The 19258-nt window shown below is 35.5% G+C and overlaps 1 long non-coding RNA gene across 1 annotated transcript in view; it reads left to right on the top strand.

Moving 5' to 3' along the window:
* Positions 1-319: 319 nt before the first annotated feature.
* Positions 320-19258, top strand: part of LOC140696317 (uncharacterized) — a 74258-nt gene continuing 55319 nt past the window's right edge. Inside the window, exon 1 of the long non-coding RNA XR_012072473.1 lies at positions 320-473. This is a non-coding gene — a long non-coding RNA (uncharacterized lncRNA). The remainder of the gene's footprint in view (positions 474-19258) is intronic.

Genomic DNA, 19258 nt, shown 5'->3' with positions numbered 1-19258 from the left:
ACGCACACTGCTACCAGATTCTGAGCACGTAGTGTACATAGGTGAGGACCTGTAACACAGCTCTGATGCATGAGATACGCTGAAGGAGAAGGAAAGGAACTAACTTCCCTGAAACTGCTCCCTGGACACCTCAGCTTGACGGGACACCCCTGGGTCAGGCTCCCTTGAGATGGTGGAGGGTTGAGGGGAGCCCTGGAGGCCGGATCCCTGGGGCAATCTGGAACAGGAGGGGAGAGGAGTCTCTTCTGAGCCACTCCGGCTGCCGTAGCTGATGGGCGGGACTCCGAGGCGGAAGTAAGTCTGAGGCGGAAGTCTGGGAGCACAAGAGCCGGAGCCCAGCAGCTGCGGACGCCCTTTTTGCTTCAGGATCATTTCCTCCTTCCTTCCAACCCCGTCCGCACCTCCAGCTGCTCAGGAACTTGGGAGAGAAGAGAACGCTGCTGGGATCATGGTGACGCCTTCCCAGGACTGCGGTAAGTTTCTCGGGGATGACCCCCCTCCGACCCTATCCAGGGACTCCCTGAGGCAGGCAGGGATCCCCATTTCATGGGGCTCAGAAGCTGAGAGAGTTCCCATTTGATGGGCGCCAAGTGGATAGGAGTCAGGGGCTTAGTGACTCTAGGAAGCTGTTGTTTTGACTGAATTTTGACTTGTGCCTGCTTTGAATTTTGAGGTTTCCATTTGCTGGCTGAGGTTTACATTCTGTGTTGTGTGCACAGGAAGGAGCAAAATGGGTGATACTGTTTCGATTCCATCAGAGAACCCCTTGGGAAAAATCTGGCCAGACTGGTCAAACTCCAGATAGTTACCAACTTCAGTAATTTTCAGATGCAAATGCTGTACCTGGTTTTCTCCTGGAACCCTGATCTTGCCACCTTTTTAAAACGCAAATCTTGAAAAAGGGGGTAGATAAATTGGAACTTGACTTGTTAAAGACCAAGGTAAATCTTGCCTCTTCCGTAGATAGGAGTAAAACCTTAGGCCTTTGCATTTTGTGCGTTTGTGTCACAGATGTATGGTATTGCCAAAATTAATTCAGGAGATAAAAGATATGGAACTTGTTGAAGACAGAGAAATTTTGTTTCTTCCATAAATATGAGTAAAAACCTACGAGGCCTCTGTGTTTTGTATGTTTGTGTGTCACAGGTGTATTTTATTGCCGAAATTAATTCAGAGGGGTAAAAAACTTGCAATTTGGCTTGTTAAAGACAAAGAGAAATCTTGCCTTTTCCATAAATATGAGTAAAAAATACAAGGCCTCTGCGTTTTGTGCGTTTGTGTGGCACAGGTGTATGGTATTGCCAAAATTAATTGGGGGGGATTTGGAACGTGACTTGTTAAAGACTAAGAGAACTCTTGTCCCTTCCATAAATATGGGTAAAAACCTATGAGGCTTCTCCGTTTTGTGCATTTGTGTGTTATGTGTGTATGGTTTTGCCAAAGTTAAGGGGGTAAAAAATTTGGAACTTGACTTGTTAAACACAAAGGGAAACATTGCCTCTTCCGTAAATATGAGAAAATCTATTAAGCCTCTGCGTTTTGTGTTTGTGTGTCACAGGTGTATTGTATTGCCCAAATTAATTCAGTGAGGTTAAAAATTTGGAAGTTGTTAAAGACAGAGAAATCTCCTTTCCATAAATATGAGTAAAAACCTATGAGGCGTCTGCATGTTGTGTGTTTGTCACAGGTGTATGGTATTGTCAGAATTAATTCAGGGAGGGAAAAATTTGGGACTTGACTTGTTAAAGACAAAGAAATTTTGTCTCTTCCATAAATGAGTAAAAACCTATGAGGCCTCTGCGTTTTGTGCATTTTTGTATTACAGGTGTATGATATTGCCAAAATCAATTCGGTGGGAATAAAAAATATGGAACTTGTTAAAGACAAAGAAATCTTGTCTCTTCTGTAAATATGAGTAAAAACTTGTGAGACCTCTGCATTTTGTATGTTTGTGTATCACAGGTATATTTTATTGCCAAAAGTAATTCGGGGTAAAAAGTTTGCAACTTGTTAAAGATAAAGAGAAATCTTGTCTTTTTCATAAATATGAGTAAAAACCTGTGAGGCCTCTGCGTTTTGCGTGTTTGTGTGACACAGGTGTATGTTATTGCCAAAATTAATTCGGGGGTAAAAAATTTGGAACTTGACTTGTTAAAGACAAAGAAATATTCTCTCTTCTGTAAATACGAGTAAAATCTATGAGGCTCTGCCTTTTGTGTTTGTGTGTCACAGGTGGATAGTATTGCTAAAATTATTCCATCAAATAGCTCTATTTAATTAGCTTAAAGAAAATTAAGTGCTTAACTGGTTACTCCGAAATATAAAGGAAACTGATCAAAATAAATTTTGGGTTCATATGACCTGGGAAACGTTCAGTACAAAATCAATATCTGGTACTAAAGCCAGCTTGCTTAAGTGTGTTAATGTAGACGTGTCTTTAGAATCATCAGTGTTAGGTATAATACTTCTCTTGTAACTAGGCTTGTTAAAAGTCAAATTAAACCTTAGTTTATCTGTTGCAAATTTGTCAACAAGAAAAGTAACTCAATGTGAAAAAATCTTTCAAGAAAACTAAAAGTAAACAAAATAAGAGCTTTATAGGTAAACTGTGTAAGAATAATTTTGTTGGGGGAATGTCTGCCTGAAATTGTCTCTACAGATTTTGGTAACTTAAAGCTAAGTTAAATGAAGAGAATTCTATCTGTCATTTGTAAAATATTGAAACATTAATTGCTGGGCAGACCTAAGTTTGCCTACCTTTGCCTTCTTAGGACGCAAAACTGAAGTATAAGTTTCCAATCAGGAAATGCTGGTATGACAACCAATTCACAATTACTTGCATTTTGGTTTTTGCCAGAGAGTTAAGATTTATAAGGGTTCAAGTTATAATATAAATAATTAAAAAGCTAAAATAATGAGCAGCAAACTCATAAGATACAGAAAGAGATAGACGTTTTATAAAAGATGAGCCCTGAAAAAAGAGTTTTGTATGTAATCAGTATTGGCTAAATTTAAGATAAATTTAGTGAAGTAAATACATTTTAAAAATTAAGCTAATGCAAACTGGAATTTGATTCTCACTGCAAAAAGGACAAAGTTTTCTTAAAATGTTAATATGCTTTTGTTTACAGGTTGTAAAATTTCTTTTCCCCCTTAGGTGATGTATTTGGTATTTGCCTTTGAAATATTTAATTGTTATCTTGGGCATAAGTATTGTTTCACAGTGACCAATGATCTTATCTGATCAAGTGTTTTAAAACTTTTTAACAAACTTCCCAAGTATCAAACTTTGGTTAAAATACTTTTGATCTCCAGATAACTTTGGGGTGCTTCAGAGGGCCCTTGACACATCCCAAAGAGAGACATTAAACTAATTAGGTTCATTTGGTATATTAAATTGAACACAAAGTATTATAAACAAGTAATACATCTTCTTAGATTATATTGTATGGGAAAATGGTTTTAATATAGATTTATAGAAATTATATGGAATTCCTAAAAATCTGGTGTGTCTGAAATGTCACCATTTATAATTCTGGTTATTGTAACCAGGTTTCTTTTTCGATGCATTGTAACCAGATGTTTAACCATGCTTTCAAGCCCTTTGTCATTTATAGACTTATTGTTTTATTTTGATGTTTTTGCAAAAAGCTTTCTCTTCAGGAAGATTTATAAAAAAGGTCTTTGGACAAGTACGTGTTTCTGATAACTTTTAAATCACACTGTTGAACTGGCTAAGAAATTTAAAAGGTCTAATGGAAACTCTGATTTCTTTTTTTTTTAACATTTTTTATTGATTCATAATCATTTTACAGTGTTGTGTCAAATTCCAGTGTTCAGCACAATTTTTCAGTCGTTCATGGACATATACACACTCATTGTCACATTTTTTTCTCTGTGATTTATCATAACATTTTGTGTATATTTCCCTGTGCTATACAGTGTAATCTTGTTTATCTATTCTACAATTTTGAAACCCCAGTCTATCCCTTCCCACCCTCTACCCCACCCCCCACTTTAAATTGTTAAGAAACAAGAATGTTACATGGGACTGGGTAAACTGATGAATATGGTTATAATTTTTGGTTTTGTCTGAATTACTGGCTTTTAGTCTATGCTTTCCAGATAGAAAGAAACCCTACTCATGCTCAATCAGGAACAAGAAAATTTCAGCCAAAGAATATAGCCTCCCTCAAGTGTGGGATGGACTTAACATGGTTAACAGCAGGCTGTGGTCATTTAAGTTTAAAAGTCCCCTTACACTGGGAAGAATTAAATCGTACAAAGGGTAACCAGCCTAACAACACTAGGAAATTGGGCCGGATGCCTTATGGACAGTGCCAACGTATGATTTACCTTAAAAAATAAGGGTTGGCATAGTACAAAGTCAGACAACCTGGGGACAAACTGGGCTGTACCTAATGGAAGTCCTTAACTTAAATTCTTATGACCTTAATATACTGCTAGTCATATTTGCATATTGCCTGATCTACAAAATTGTTTCTTGCACTACTAAATGTGTGACTGAGACACTGATAAAATGAGGACTAGGTAACCTGAAGCAGTTAACTGGATCTGTAGTTCTGTAGGAGATGTATGATCCTAATGGTGTAACTTCAGCCCTGGGAAGAAGCAACAAGAGGGAATCTTTTCCTGGACCATAACAGACTCATAATACAGGTGGTCCAGAGACTCTTGGCTACTGCAAATAAGGCCTAGGCCAGTGATAACACATTGAGTGGCCTGTCAACAAAACCCCCACCTGACCAAGGAATGAGCATTCCTAGCATCGTGGGATGAACCAGTCACGAAATACCTCCCAGGCCGTGGTCAAATTTATGACCATGGGGGGCTCTGACAATTAAAATTGGCACTTACTCTCTGCCTCTACACAAGAATTAAATTCCAAGCCACTGCAGACGCTGACCTTCAGTGTACCTTGACACGAACTCAGGCTGGAGATCAGGAAAGAAGCACTCTGCTCCGGGGAGGGGGAGGGGGAATCAGAACAGACATTCAGATAGATAGATATTTTCAGGAGATTTTATAAGCCCAAGTTCTTGCATTTCTTCATATCTAGAAAAGCACTAAAATCATTAACGGTGACATCTGCTTTAGCCACTGAGGAGAAAAATACACTTGAAAATCACAATGGAATAACTAGTGCAGACATCTGAGGTGAAACTGGGAAACTGCTGTAGCTGTGATTTCAGACAAGTTTCTGTCTTGCTGGAAACGTGAGTTTTCTGAGCTGTGTCAAACTTGGGACATCACCAGCCAGTGTCTGCCAGCGACTTGTAGCTGCAACTTTATGATTTCAAGGTCTCCTCTTGTGATTATTAAGTTTCTAAATAATGAAGTCACTTTAGATCAGCTATTAAGAAAACAAAGAAGAATTTTGTGTAGTGTTCAATAGCTCCTATTATGTGTATATAAATATCACATCAGAAGTTCACGTTAGACACCTGGCTACCTGGCTATATATGTCTCTGCAAAGTGACAAGCCTTCCTGAGAGGTCACGGTGACCTGGGGAGGTGAAATGAATGATGACAGTAAATAATTATTTCAAGGGCCATGACCCCAACTCCTTGATGAGATTCAAGGAAGAGTTTTTAAAGGCACATTTGGGGGAAGGGCCGCAGGGTGTGTGACTTCCTTCTGATTGGCTGGTGGCAAGGTAACATGGTGGTGTCCCAGGAATCTCATCATATCAGCCTTCTGGTTCCAACAAGTCTGAGGCTATATGCTCATGATGATCATGCAGTTAATTTTCCATCCGGTGGGGGTTTTAGTATCTGCAGAACAACTCAGGAATGTGCGTCAGACACTGTTCTCTATGGCCTTCAGGGAGGAACTAAAGATTCTGTGACCACAATATGGCTGATCTGTTATTGAAATTGCTACCAGCTCTCCTGACCCCACTGCTATTTTTTGTTATTATATGTTCACGTTCTTTCAATTGTTTACTTTTTAATAGCCTTTTGTGACCCAGAGGAGGCCTAGGAGACTAAAGCTTTTCCACCAATGACGCATGCAGAGGACATGGGGGATAAGGGGACAGTCTGCCACAGGAAAGCCCCATTAAGGTCCTGCTTGGTTACAGATTCTTGAGTCTATCATGCTAGCCATAAACTATTGGCTTGGAAATCTTTTATGTAAGGAGGAAACAACCCATATCTACAAATGCCTTAGGTACTTGTTTAAAGAGGGTGAGTGAAATTCTTTACTAGTAGACTCCTAACACACGGAAGATTTCACAGTGCCATTCATCATGCCATCCAAGCTAGGAAGCAACATTGATGCTCTCCTATTCCTCCTCACTCTCCCTTCTCTATCACCAAATTATCTATAATCCATTTCCATTTGCGCCTTCCCTGGAACGTTCATCATCTCCCACTTGAGTGTAGCTTCCTTTCTTTGCACCCCTGTTGATTCCAATGGAAATTTCTAAAATAAAATTTTCTATACCTGTGTCTATAGAGAATTTTCTATTGTCTTTTAATTACCTGTAGTATAAATCCATGTTTCTGAGCATGAAACGGAATGCTCTCCTCACGCTGTTACTTGTCTACTCTCTTCATAAACACCCACTCTCTTTTATTTCCCACTCCATCCATACAGAATCACTTGCAGTTTCCAGAATGTGTCACTCTTTCATATGCTCTAGTTAATGTGAGAACAGAGATCTGTAGAAGTTGCTCGGGATAGAACAAAATGTCATATGCTACAGGATGGGTAATTTTTTAATATACTTTTGAGGCAGTCTATCAGCTGTAGGAGATTGGGGAAGGCATTCCAGGGAATGGACAAATATTTCTGCGAAGTTCTCTTGACGAGCTTCACAAGAGATGCTATCATGTTTAAAGTCCGATTGTTTATTTGTGGTTTATGGTGCATAATTCATGCAATATGCTAACCTAAAGGTATTTTATGGTACTTATTTCTAGGCACTTTGATAGCCTAAAGGTGAATGTTGAAAGGCAGGCATGAAAAGGACTCCCAGCAATTTAGCACTCCCGTAGGAACTCTGTAATAAAGCCAGCACACAGAGCAGAAGCACACGGGTGGTGTTGTTTGGGGTGGGAGTTAGAGCATTTGGGTTTACAGCTAAGGGAGTTTAATATCATAAGTTTATTGCCCGTGCTTGGGGTTCAGGAAGGTCTATCGATACTGTCAGCTCAGAGTCACTCACTGCTGAATCGTGAATGAAGCTCTTTTATCCATTCTCCCAATTTATATATTCCAGATTAGCATCTTTTTAAGGCAAAATCTCCTATATAATGCTTTCTCTCTGCTGAAACTCCAAATGGAACATTTGCTATGAATGTTAACTGCACGCCTGGCATTTTGTTCTGAAAGAACCACACAGGCTCATTCCCTCTGGCAATCTACAAAATATTGGGAAAAATTCAGAAGCTAAATAAACACTTCTAGGAAAGAATACTGAATAGTAAGGAGGTCTGACCTGTGGGGCTTGAAGAGTGGGATCTCATGAGACTTTGCAAAATCATATGATTAAATGAGTAAAAATTCTCCTTCAGAATATAATTCAACATTTTAAATGGTACGGAGGTAATCATGATGTAATTTCTGCCTAGTTTGTCAGTCCGTGTCCCTCCTTCTCCTTTTGTATCAAACTCAACTTTTTTTTTTTTATCTTCTGAACGTATCACACATCCTTTCTCACTCCGATGCCTTTGAAGACAATTTTCCTCTTCTAGGAAGGCAACTCCTTTTTAATTGGCTAACTCTGAGCAACCCTCCACAATTCAGCTGATGCATCGATATCTCAAGGAGGCATTTGATTGACATCACCCCACCTCCTAGGGTTAAATAAACCGTACTTCTTCTATAGAAATTTTTTTTCCTACCTCTACTCTAGCGTCTATCATTGTGTTGGCAATTATTTGTTTACCCCTCACTCCAAAATAAAATGATAGCCCATTGAGCACAGGGATAATTGTTTTTGTGGTTGCATTTCTAACTTCCAACTCCTAATGCAGTGTGCAGTACGTAGATATGCTCACCAATTTTCTCAGTGAAATTATGAATTAAGAATGAAGCCTCTTAAATTCCTAATTCTTTGTAGCTGCAATCAAATATCATCAAATTAGTTTTATTAGTCATAATAGTAAATTATACCATGCAATTTTAAAGAAATGTTAAGTTAATCAAGACAATGTATTCATCCCCTAAAAAGTAACCCTCTTGAGTTTGGTGCTAAAAAGCTTAACAAATTATTGTGGCCTTTAAAGCACTTACAATACAGTTGGAAGTAGCCAGTATGTATCTAACTAGAATTATAACTAAAATACAACAGTAGAGATTTATTGATTTCCTAAATTGTAATAAGCACTGTGCTAGGCATAAAATAAGCTAAATGTAGCATGATCATTGCCCCTGAGATTTTAACATTCTAGCCTGGGAGAGAAACAGGATACAGATGATTAAGTTATTTTTCAAGAAGTACTTTATAGAAGTATAAACCATATACCAAAGGATCAAATCTAATGGGAAGGAGAATATTCATATATTTTCCTTGATTCCTCTAGCTTCAGTTCAGATCACTTGATCAGTAATTAAATACATACTTTTTCTTTTTAGGCAAATAGTTGCAGATATAGCCCAGCTTCATTGATACCTTTTATATTTGGAAGGACGCCTTGAGGTTGCCAGGAAGAAAGAAAACTTTTTTCCTACCCCTCAAAGTTCTTGGCTAAGATCCCTGTAATAATAGAAATAGAAAAATTAACACAAACAATATTGTGTTAATTTGCATACCACATGTGTACATGGAAGATACCTAGGGAAAAATAAATAACTCTCATAAATGGCTTAGAACTCCAGCTTAGATACCATCTTCAGCTAAAGACAAAAGACAGCATGGTGCAAGAGGCCAGTTATGGGGAGATTAGTAGAGAAAGCATGGTGAACTTGAGTAAGATGTGTTATGCAGAGCTCAATCCTCACCTTCTCCATTGATAAGTGTTTCTTGTGATTTAGTCATCTTTCTTTTCCTGGTACGGAGTGGGAAAGTTGCGTTATAAATGTAAATGTTCTTTACAAAAAGTAACTTCTGCTTTGTTTTCAGAGCTTCTCCTGTGTCTATTTCTTGCGATAATCATCTCAAAATAATCCTCGTGCCAAAGAGGCATATTTTGCCACAGCGTATTCTGCTACCCTTCAAACATAACTTTCTAAAAGTCAACAAAAAAATTACACAAACTGAAAGTGGTCACCAGCCTACGGCCACCAGGAGGAACACACAGATCTGCAAAGTTGGGTTTGTTGCTTGTGGTAACAAAGAACAACATACTAGGTAATCACAGTTCCTTTTACTAAGAGAGGTAGGAGGAGTTTGGTATAGATTCTGATTTTAGGTTACATGGTTTGTGAAAGAGTTCAGGAAAGCAGATATTTCCTCTAGACTGAGTGCTCTCAGCCCATGATTGTGTAAACCGATTGTTACCTGGTGAACAAGAGGAATGGAGTGGGACCGGATCTATGATTGGTAATGCAGCAGTAGTCATTCAAGTTGCTGGGAGAGCTGGGTTAGTCATTTTTGCATTTTGCTCATTGCATTTTTAACTTTTGTCTGTGCCCAGACATGATCACAAAGTGGTCTCTTTTGTCTTGCTGCATGAAGGTCACGGATTGGTCCAAGGATTCTCAAGGCTGGCTCTATTGATGCTTTGAGACAGTTAATTATTTTTCACTGAGGTAGTGCTGTGCATTACTGAATGTTCAGCATCGCCCCTCAAGTTGATCCATTAGATGCCAGGTCATGACAATCCCAAATGACTCCAGACATTGCTAAATGCTTCTTGAGGGCCAAACTGCTCCTGGTTGAGAACCACTGACATAGTATGAAGTTGGTATTCTGTGAAATAGTTTTAAATAGAGAGCAGTAGTAGCTACCAGCTAATATGTCAGGGTACTTTCGAACTTCATCAAAACTAAACAGTAACAATGAAAACAAAGACTCATAACAGGTGTACAGCAAGCAATCAAGCTTTAGGAAGGCTTAGGAAGGCTTATTCAAAAACACCTGAGAAAATGCATTAAATGTCCCTACCATTTAGGATAAACTGATAGTGCTTAATGAGATCATTTTGGCAACCGTAATAAAATTGTGGTGATGAATTTTATCGAAGCGTTTTGTGCATTTATTGAAATATTCATAAGATTTTTCCCTTTTCTCCACTATATTTTTGCATGTAATTGATTAATGTATGAATGTTAAAGCACTTTGCAGTCTTTAAAAATAAATCCGCTAGGTAACTGTATGCATCCGAGATATTGGGCTCCAGTTTTCTTTTCTTTCTTTTTTTTGGTAGTGGTCTTTTATGGTTTTGGTGACAAGGAAGTGGTGGCTTCACAGAATGAATCTGGGAGTGTTCTGTCCCCTTCAGTATTTTGAAATAGTTGAGAAGTATCTAGACCTTCTTTATACATTTGGCAGAATTCTCCTGTGAAGCTAGCCAGTCCTGGATTTTTACGTGCTGAGGTTTTTTTTTTGTAATTACAAATCCAATTTCACTATTAGTAATCAGTCTGTTCAGATTGTCTATTTCTTCCTGATTTAGTCTAGGAATGTTGTGTATTTTTAGAAATGCGACCATTTCTTCTAGGTTGTCCAGTTGGTTGGCATATAACTGTTTGTGACACTGTCTTATTTTTTTGTCTCTGGTATCGGTTTTCATTTCCCTCTTTCATGGAACAGAAGACCTAGAGGGAATTAGGCTTAGTGTAATAAATCAGACAACAAAACCTCTGTTATCGCTTACATTGGAATATGAAAAATAAAACCGACAAATGTATATAACAAAACAGAAACAGGCTCACAGATATAGAGAACAAACTAGTGGTTACCAGTGTAGGGAGGGAAAAGCAAATGGGAAGTTGTATAAGATAGCAGATACAAACTACTATGTATAAAATAAATAAGCAACAAAAACATATTGTACAGTATAGGGATATCCAGCCATTATCTTGTAACAACTTTAAATGTAGCATAAACTGTAGAAAATATTAAATGACAATGTTGTACACCTTAAAATAATACACTATTTAAATCAGTTATACTTCAACAAAAAATAAACTGCCTTAACAAATACTTTAAAAATTAATATTTAATAATTTTACTTTGTAATAATATATGATCCTTTTATTATATCTTTGAATCAATACCATTATATTTGAAAAGATTTTTCATTTATTTTCATCAGAGATATGGGTTTATATTTTTATTTTCTTCTAATGTCTTGATAATGTTTTGGTGTCAAGGTTATGCTGTTCTCATAAAATAATGTCTTTCTATTGTCTAGAAGAGTTTGGGTAGACTGAAATTATTTTTAAATTCTGAAAAAATTTACTAGTGAAATTATCTACTTTTAAATCGCAAGTAATTAATTTCTTTTAAAAATTCAGGACTATACAGATTTTTATATTTCTATGCATCTTTTAAAATTGGAGATCAAGGAATTTTTCCATTTCAAAAAATATCTTTAAATATAATGCATAATGTTTGAGGATCTAAAGTGATATCCTTCAATTCTACTGTACTTAATTTGAAGCTTCTCTATATTTTCTCTTGATGAAATTTGCTAAGGATTTAACAGGTGTATTTTTTTCCCCAATGACTAATGTTGACTTTATCCATTTTACTTACTGTTCATTATATATTTTATTGACTTTTATATATATTATTTTATTTCTTACATTTTCATTGGATTTAATTTTTTCTCCCTTGGCTTTTGATATGGAAATTTAGTTTATTGTATCTTAACTTTTCTTATTTTCAACTATGTGCATTCAGAGATACACATTTTCCTTTAAATATTTCTGTAACTCCATCTCTAAAATCTTATAATTTGATTATTATTCAGTAGAAAATATTTTCTAATTTTTCTTCTGATTTTTTTTTCTTTGACTGAGAGGTTATTTAGATATATGCTGATAATTTCAACTATGTTGAGGATTTTTACATTTTTATTTCTTTACATATATATTTTTCCATTGTGATAGTGGTAAAGTAATATAAAATTTATCATTTTCACAATTTTAATACATACAATTGAATGGCATTAAGTACTTTTAAAATGTTGTGTCACTATATAGTTAGAGAACTTTTTCTTTGCCCCAAAAGGCAATCCTGTACCTTATCAAGCAGTCATTTCATATTCCCACCACCTTTAGTCAGTGGAAAACATTAATCTTTCTATCGTCATACATTTTCTTATTCTACATATTTCATATAAATTGAATCACACAATTTGTAGCCTTTTGTGTCTGTCTTCTTCTACTTAACATTTTGAAGGATAATCCACATTGTAGCATATATCAGTACTTCATTTATTTCTATGGCTGGATGAGGTTGCATGGGATGAATATACCATATTGTGTTATAAATTTATCAATTGATGGATTTTTTTCTTTTTTACATTTGTCAATTTTCTGTTTAACTTATTGAGGAATTAACAAACTGTTTTCACAGAACTACATCATTATATATTCCCACTAATAATGTGTGAGAATTCTAATTTCTTTACATCCTCACCAGCATGTTCTTTTCCTTAAAAAAACAAAACAAATAATGTCTATTCTGGTGGGTCTGAAATAGTACTACTATGCAGTTTTTATTTGTATTCCCCTGGTGACTATGACATTGGACGTCTATCTATTCATGGGATTGTTGCCTGACATTTGTAAATCTTCTTTGGAGAAATGTCTTTTCAAAATTTTGTCCATTTTTAAATCGAGCTGTTTTTGGCTTTTTGCTGTTCATTTGTGAGACTTACCCATATTTTGATTATCAGATACTAATCAGATATATGATTTCAAGTATTTCTGCCCATTGTGTAGAATATTTTTTCACCCTCTTGATAATGTCCTTTAATAAGCAAAAGGTTTTTTTAATGAAGTCCAATGTATTTTTCTTTTGTTGCTTATATTTCCATTATATGTAATAACCCACTGTTAAATCCAGTGTCATGAAGACTAACTCTTGAATTATCTCCCTAATGGTTTCATATATTTTGTGTCTTATATGAAGTCTGTGATACATTTTGGGTTAGTCATTGTATATGGTGTGAGCTAACAATGCAAGTTCATCATTTTGCATGTGGATCTATTTGCGGCTCTCAGTCCTACTTGGTTGATCTATATTCCTAGTCTCATAACAGCATAACACTGTTCTCATAAACTATAGCTTTCTCATACATTTAGAATTCAGGAACTGTGAATTTTCCAACCTGGTTAATCTCCAAGGATCTTTAGACTCTTCTGGTCCCTTTCCATTTCGTATGAATTTTAGGAGTAACTTTTCCAATGTTGTAAAAAAAAAAAAAAAGCTATTGGTTTTTTAAATAGATGTTAAATCTGGGGCTCACTTCCGGAAGCATTGTTATTCAAGAAGATTAACTCTGCCAGTCTATGAATGTGTGATATAGTCCGTTCGTTTCGGTCTTCTTTAATTTATTTTAACAATGTCTCGTGTTAACTTTAGTGTACAAATCTTGTACCTCCTTGGTTACATTAAGTATTTTATACAATTTACTATAAATAAAATTGTTTTCTTAATTACATTTTCAGCTTGCCCATTACTAGTATATAGAAACACTGCTAATTTTGTGCATTCATCTTATATTGTTCAACTTTGCTGAATTTTTTCTTTAACTATAACAGGTTTATTACAGCCTGGAGTTAAAGTGGATTATTTGCCAGCCTTAAAATAGAATGAAATTTGTCCTGCTAGTTTTCATACTGGCTTGGGACCCATGACTTCTTTCTCCCAGTTTCTCCCTTTTGGAATGGGACTGTCTATGTAGTGCTTGTCACAGAACTGTATTTTGGAAAGAAATATCTTGTTGTCTATGTTTATAGTTTCACAGATTTTGTACAGGATGAGTTATACCTGAGTTTCCTCCATACCTGATTTAGACAATGTTAAGGAAAGATTTAGGAATTAGAGTTGAAATGGGTTAAGGTAAGTGGAGGCTTGTGGTAGTAGTCCCAAGGTTAAAGAAACCATGTGCTGCTCGGTCTCAATATTAGAGATAGGCTTGCTTTCAAAAGCTACTAAACATTCTTCTTGTTGTGTATAAATTTCTAAAAATAGACCTGTGATAAAACAGACCTGTGAGCTCATCAAAAAGTGGGTTTGGAGACCTGATGAACTGGGGAGCCTACTGCTCATTTGGACTGCATCTAAAACATTGGAAAAATGGGTGATATCTTTGAAGGGCACTTGAAGTAAGAACTAAATGGTAGAGAACAACAACAAGAAAAAGAGATTTAAAGCAGAAAACTAAGACAAACTTGCGTTCAGAATTTAATCTTACATTGCTCACAGTTTGCCACAAAAAAGTGGGTCAATCAGGTATCAAGTGAAGCTAAACCACTTACTTTGACATTAACTGGTTACTGAAAAGATGACATATAATTACATCATGGTTTTTAAAATTCATTGGCACACTCACATTATATTTTTAGTCTATTTTTAAAATATTTTAAATGTCTTTGTGATATAACGTTTTCAGTATAACAAACATTCAAACTGAGAGGACATTGTTGTAGGATTCTGGGAGAGATTTCATTTTGTGTAGAGAGGAGAAGTGCCCTGAAAAAAAAACATAAGAAGATCACTGTGAGACTTCAGTGTTTTTTTAATTTTTTAACATGACATTAAGAAGAGGGCTTCTATTGCCTGTGGGCATGTTTAAAAAAAGACATATAAGAATTAGCAATGCCAACCCTACATATTTTTATATGCATTTGTTCTAAACAAAAATTAAATTTACTAACATTCTTGAACGATTGCTTAACTCTTTTTTGCATCCAAACCCCATAGAAGAAAATATGTGAAACAATGTTGTATCTAGAATTTTCTAAATTTAGATAAAATAAACATTTTTAGAAAAATATAAATTACTAATAGCATAAATGACTTCAAAATAGATTTAAAACCTGGATAATAAGATAAAGGATAACAACCAATAGAGAAATTGACTCAATAACTTAAAAAATATATATATAGTAAAAACTACCAGATGAAAATGATTATAGATGGATTTTACAAACATTCATGAAATTTATAATCCCTCTATTTAAAAATAACTTGCAGGAAATAAAATGCAGGAAAGCTATCTAATGAATCCTATGAAATTAGTGCAACCTTGATATCAAAATAAGACAAAATTCATTTGAGCTTCTGATCATGAGGAGATACTACTACCAGATTTACTATATTGTCATAAAAAATTAAAAACCAGCCCAAAATTGGGGCACTCATTTTTAGGTATTAGATACCAGGCAGTGCAGGACTAATCCTTGAGACATAAAAATACACAGGCTGGCAACATTAAGTCAGGCTGTCTGTCTAGGGGCAACTTCTGTACAACTGGACCACAGCAGAGAGAAATTTAGCCAGGAAGAGCATGGCAGTCTTGCTGAGATCAATGGGCAAACACCAGAACCTGGAGCTAGTGACCTAAAAGTTGAGGTGCAGAGAACCAAATAAGAAAGAGATGCACATAGGAACAAAACCCCACAAGTCTGTGTATTGGTTCCCAACAGTTCCTTGGTCAAGGGATCAGCTGCAGATGTGCTGTAAAAATGGTGCTAAACCAGGCAGTGTGGGTTCTGTGGGACTGAGAACTGAATGAAGATTCCAAAGATCTGCATGCTCAGTTACATTGGAATTGAAGCCAAGCCAAGTTGGAAACACATTCAAAGGCATTTTCAGAATTGGTTGACGACTTAGAAAGGGCGATCTTTAAAGGAGAACAGCTTACAGAAAACGTTATGTTCTAGGAAGAAGGGAATAACCGAAACTGGCCTCCCGTGACAAGGAATATAATATAGCAAAGCCACTAGGATCTAGATAAGTTACCAATTATTTACTCTCTATGAGAACAGAATACATCACTGTATAAAGGGAAGCAGCAAATTTACAAGGTCCAATATAAACTTAAAATTACAAGATATTAAAGTAAATATGACCCATAATCAAAAAAAAGTTATGAAAAGATTCTGACATGATACAGATGTTGGAATTAACAAGAAAGGACTTTTAAAAAGCTAGTATAAATATTGATAAGGACTTACAGTAATAAAACCAATTAATAATTGGACACAAAAGGAATATCCTCACATAAATAAAAACTTCAAGAAGGAGTAAAATGGAGATTGCATCATTGCAAAGTACACTGTCTTATGTAAGAAATTCAGTGGATGATAACAGCATACTAGAGACTGAAGGAGAAAATATTAGTGAACTTAAAGGCAGACCAATAGAAATTATCTAGTCAGAGAATAGAGAGAAATAAGAATTTAGAAGAAAAGCAAATAATCACAGTGACATTTAGAATAATATCAAGTAGCCTACACATGTACAATTTGCAAATAGGGATAAAAGACAGGTTAGGAAAGCTATAAAATAATAACAACCAAAACTTCCTCAAATTTGAAAAAATTATGAATTTATATATACAAAGAGCTTCAAGCGAAAGAAAGGTAGAGAAATCATAGCTAGGAATATCATAATCAAACAATATAAAGTCAAAGAAAACTAAAAATGAGAGAAATTCAGTCAGACAGTAGAGGAAATAAGACTTTGAAGAAAATATTTTACCAGTAACAGCTGACTTCTTATCTTAAAAAAAATGGAACAACATCTTAAAGTGTTAAAAACACTTTAACGCATAATTCTGTATTCAGTGAAAATATCCTTCAAAAGTAAAATCATATTTTGAGATACAAAAGTGGACAGAATATGTTAAAAGCAGATCAAAATAATGTGTCTAAAAAGGTTCTTCCAGTTGAAGTAAAATACTGCCAGATGGACACTTGAATCCACAGAAGTGAACAAAGTACACCAGAAATGAGGAATATGTGTGAATATCTAAAACCCTCTATTTTTGTATTGAGCAGTTTATAATGTAACTGTAATTAAGATATATAACTACAATAGTACAAAGTGTGGAGAAATACTAAAGGAAGCAGTGTTTTTATAACGTCTTTATATTTAAAGACAGATGAAACGTAGGCAGCATTGTCACATGGCTCCCAGCGGCTCCCGTCTCACGGTGCCCATGCACTTGTGTAACCTCCTCTTCTTGAGTGACAGCTGAACCAAGAGACTTGTTTCTGAAAGTGTTAAAATGTCACTTCCAAGATTAGGTTATACATAGTGGTGGCTTCCATCTCTCTCCCCCACCCCTCTGTCTCTCTGTGCGTCCCTCTTCTCTCCCCCTCCTTCTGTTTCTCCCATTTCTTAACCTCTCTTTCTCTACCAGGACTTCTTGGCTTTTCCTCTTGAATGAAACAAGCTCTCATGTTTGAGAGGTTCCCATGACAAGAACCAAGAGAATCTGAATGAGATCTTTGGCCAACAACAAGTGAGGAGGGAGACTCTAATTCCAATAACCTACAAAGAACTGAATCCAGATCATAATCAAGTGAATGATTCTGGAAGCAGATCCTTCTCCAGTTTGACCTTCAGATGAGTACAGCCCAGAATGACAACTTCATTAAGCTTCACGAGAGACTATGAAGCAAAGGAACCAGGCAAGTTATGCCTAGTTACCTTATCTATGGAATCTGTCATATAATGATGCATTGTTTAATTAATTCATTAGTTGATTATTTTTATTGAAGTATAATTGAATTTTATAATATTGTATTAGTTTCAGGTGTACAACATAGTGATTCTGTGTTTTTGCAGAATATCCTGAATAATAGGTTATTAAAAGAATGGCTATAATCCCTTTGGTATACAGTGTATTACTGTTGCTTCTGTATATTGTACACGGTAGGTTGTATTTCTCAATCCCTATATTGTACACGGTAGGTTGTATTTCTCAATCCCGTATCCCTAATTTGTCCCTCACCCCATCTCTTTTCCCTTTGGTAGTCACAAGTTGCTTTTGTATGTCTGTGAGTCCATTTCTGTTTTGCATATACATTCATCTGTATTATTTTTTAATTCCACATATAAGTGATATCATACAGTATTTGTCTTTCTTTGACTTATTCCATGAAGCATGACATTCTCTAGGTCCATCCACATTGACATCCACAAATGACAGAATTTCATTCTTTTTACGGATGAGTAATATTCCATTGTGTGTGTGTGTGTGTGTGTGTGTGTGTGTATATATATATAATATTTTTCTTAATCCAGTCATCTGTTGATTGGCACTTCTGTTGCTTTCACGCCTTGTCTATTGCAAATAGTGATGCTATGAACATGACTGTGCATGTATATTTTCAAATTAGTTCTTTTGGTTTGGTTTGTTTTGGTTTTGGTTTGTTTTTTGGATATATACCCAGGAGTGAAATTGCTAGGGGAAAAAAAAAAGTAGCTCTATTTTTAGTTTTGAGGAGACTCCATACTGTTTTCTATAGTGACTGCACCAGTTAACATTCCTACCAACAGTTTACAAGGGTTCCCTTTTCTCTATATCCTCTCAGCATATGTTATTAGCAGACTTTTTATGATAGCGATTCTGACAGATTTAAGATGATATCTCATTATTTTGATTTTGCATTTCTCTAATAACTGATGTTGAGCATCTTTTCCATGTGTTTGTTAGTCATCTATATGTCTTCTTTTGAAAAATGTCTACTCAAGTCTTCTTCCAATTTTTTTATTGTTTTTATTTAATATGGAGTTATATGAGATGCTTATATATTTTATATATGAACCCCTTTTTCTTGTATCATTTGCAAATATATTCTCACATTTGGTAGGTTATCTTTTTGTTTTGTAATGGTTTCCTTTGCTGTGCAAAAGCTTTTAGGTTTAATTAGATCCTGTTTGTTTATTTTTGCTTTTGTTTCTTTTGCCTTAGGAGACAGATCAGAAAAAAAAAAATTGCTACAACTTAAGTCAAAGAGTGTCTGCCTATGTTTTCTTCTAGGAGATTTATGGTTTCCAGGCTTATGTTTAAGTTTTTAAATGATTTTGAGTTTATTTTTGTATATGTGTGAGGAAATATTGTAACCTCATTTTTATAGGTGGCTCCCCAGGTTTATAGCATGACTTTTTTTTTTTTTAATTGAAGTACAGTCAGTTACCATGTGCCAATTTCTGGTGTACAGCACAATGTCCCAGTCATGCATATACATACATGTATTTGTTTTCATATTTGTTTTCATTAAATGTTATTACAAGATATGGAACATTGCTCCCTGCCTAGCACCACTTTTTGGAGAGACTGCTTTCTTCATTGCATATTTTTGTTTCTTTTGTTG

Source organism: Vicugna pacos, chromosome 5 (assembly GCF_048564905.1).
Source record: "Vicugna pacos chromosome 5, VicPac4, whole genome shotgun sequence".
NCBI lineage: Eukaryota > Metazoa > Chordata > Mammalia > Artiodactyla > Camelidae > Vicugna > Vicugna pacos.
This window is presented reverse-complemented; position numbering and strand designations above follow the sequence as displayed.